Raw genomic sequence first — 2,500 nt, forward strand, 5'->3', positions numbered from 1 at the left:
TAAGGAACCATAACTGATTTAATGAGCCATTCGCGGTTTCACCTTAATGCGGCTTGTACTGAGACATGCATGGCTTAATCTTTGAGACAAGCATATGACTACTGGCAGGATCAACCAGGGAGCTGCGTCAACTAGAGCTGAGCAGCCGGCCGCCCGGGAGTGTGTCCCGGGGGCCCGCGCGAACACGCAAGCGTCCGCTCAATCATTCTGCAAACAGGAGGAGGCTGAGCTCCCCTGCACAATACACCTCGAAACCCTCTCAGGTCCCGGCGGCGCGCAGCGCCGTCCCAAGTACTTGGTCGGGTTCGAGAGAGGCGCAATCGCCCGGAGTTAGGCGAGTAGACGCTTTCGGTGCGACCACCCGTGCTCCCAACTGAGCTTGCCGCTGCCGACAGAGGCCCGGGAGCGTGCTGTCGTGGCATTGCCGGCGGGAGACAACACGCGCCACCTACGGTGACCGGCAGCTCCAACGCCAGCGCCACAGAAGGACAAAAGCCCCACTTGGGTGCCGAAGCGAACTCTCCCAGCACAGCGCACGCGCCAACACATCCGCACAGCTGCGATACAAACCACCAGCGAGAACCGCTGGGGCGACCGAGCAGCAGACGGCGTCGCGGCGCCGAGCGCCGGGCGGCGGCGCATCCTCAACGCACACAGTCCTCAATCGGACCAGCACACTGAAGATGTCCACCGCGCTTCGCACCGGGCCCGCGAGGACCTACTTTGGCCGCACGGCGCCGCGCGCAGGGTGCGCCGGCGCGCAGCTGCGACGCCTGCCGCGTCCGTCGGCCGGCGCGCCTGCCACTGGCCGCCCCCACCAGCCGGCTGTAGCGCGTGCGCCCACGCACCGCGCGGCCAGCACGCCGGGAGGCGCCCCCTCACCGGCCGGGGACGGTCCCACCCAGCCACCGCCGCGTATCGCTTCACACCCAGATGCCGTTCAGTTTCGTCGGCATGGTGGGTATCGCTGGAACAACCGGTTAGTACCTCAACCTATCGTCGCCATCACCGATTCACCCCTAGCGAGAACAACCGCACCACAACAGGTTACCATTTGTTCATTTGCGTAACTTCACCAGAAAACGCAGGCGTCCATCGCCATTTGCAACTTCAACGATTATTGCATGCCTGTGTCAGGTGTCACGCCACACTACGTCTGCCCACATACACGCAACAAAATGTGCACGCCTAGACAATACGTGGAAGGTGGCCCCCGTACGTATGCGATGTCCATTGCTCGAACGACTGTCAACCGGCCTCTGTAGCATGTCGCAGATATGGAACGCGGTGCACCATGCCATCACGGTGTGTGAGGAGAGACGACTAGGTCCGAATACATCAACAGACAGCTCATGCTGATCGCCATCCACGGCGTCCGTTCCTCCCACACGTCTCTATGGCGTACCACACTGCAATCCAGCTCTCATAGGGAGACGACACGTAGCTGCGTGCACAATATTTGCACTGTATGGTCCGCCGTTTTTGGGCGCAGTCGTTGTGCGGTCACACATGTGCCACGATGTATCATTCAGTACATAAGGACGAATGTGCAGTACAGATTGTGGTTCACGCGTACGACATCAGCGGACAGTTGACACAGGCCGCACCACAACGTAGCCTGAGTACGTCGCATGCGAAGGGCATTGAACATGCAAACTTCTCACCAACCAGCTTGCGAAGGCAGGGGGCAAGGTGGGGACGTGGGGAGGGGCGGCATGTACGTCCTGCTGCCATCCACATTACAGTGTACAGCAGGAGCATGTGGAAAGTGAGCAAGACTTGCAAGGTGTTTAACATGAAGCGATACACAGGGGTGCGGGCAGTGCGAGTAGCGAACTATATTGCGAGGGTTGCGGGTGGGCAACACTACAGTAATTGAACGAGTCGTATAACAATTACAGAGCAGGTTTAGGCGACAACGTGGGTTACGTTAAGGCGACAACATGGGTTAGGTTAAGGCACAACATGGGTTAGGTTAAGGCACAACATGGGTTAGGTTAAGGCACAACATGGGTTAGGTTAAGGCACAACATGGGTTAGGTTAAGGCACAACATGGGTTAGGTTAAGGAACAACATGGGTTAGGTTAAGGCACAACATGGGTTAGGTTAAGGCACAACATGGGTTAGGTTGAGGCACAACATGGGTTAGGTTAAGGCACAACATGGGTTAGGTTGAGGCACAACATGGGTTAGGTTGAGGCACAACATGGGTTAGGTTGAGGCACAACATGGGTTAGGTTAAGGTACAACATGGGTTAGGTTAAGGTACAACATGGGTTAGGTTAAGGTACAACATGGGTTAGGTTAAGGTACAACATGGGTTAGGTTAAGGTACAACATGGGTTAGGTTAAGGTACAACATAGGTTAGGTTAAGGTACAACATAGGTTAGGTTAAGGTACAACATAGGTTAGGTTAAGGTACAACATAGGTTAGGTTAAGGTACAACATAGGTTAGGTTAAGGTACAACATAGGTTAGGTTAAGGTACAACATAGGTT

General features: G+C 56.0%; 1 non-coding gene across 1 annotated transcript in view; it reads right to left on the reverse strand.

Moving 5' to 3' along the window:
• LOC124732143 overlaps window positions 1–121 on the reverse strand; it is a 1,909-nt gene extending 1,788 nt beyond the window's left edge. The window contains exon 1 of the ribosomal RNA XR_007008569.1: window positions 1–121. This exon is cut by the window's left edge and continues 1,788 nt beyond it. This is a non-coding gene — a ribosomal RNA (small subunit ribosomal RNA).
• Between the last annotated feature and the right edge of the window lie 2,379 nt (window positions 122–2,500).

Source organism: Schistocerca piceifrons, unplaced genomic scaffold (assembly GCF_021461385.2).
Source record: "Schistocerca piceifrons isolate TAMUIC-IGC-003096 unplaced genomic scaffold, iqSchPice1.1 HiC_scaffold_1322, whole genome shotgun sequence".
Lineage (NCBI taxonomy): Eukaryota > Metazoa > Arthropoda > Insecta > Orthoptera > Acrididae > Schistocerca > Schistocerca piceifrons.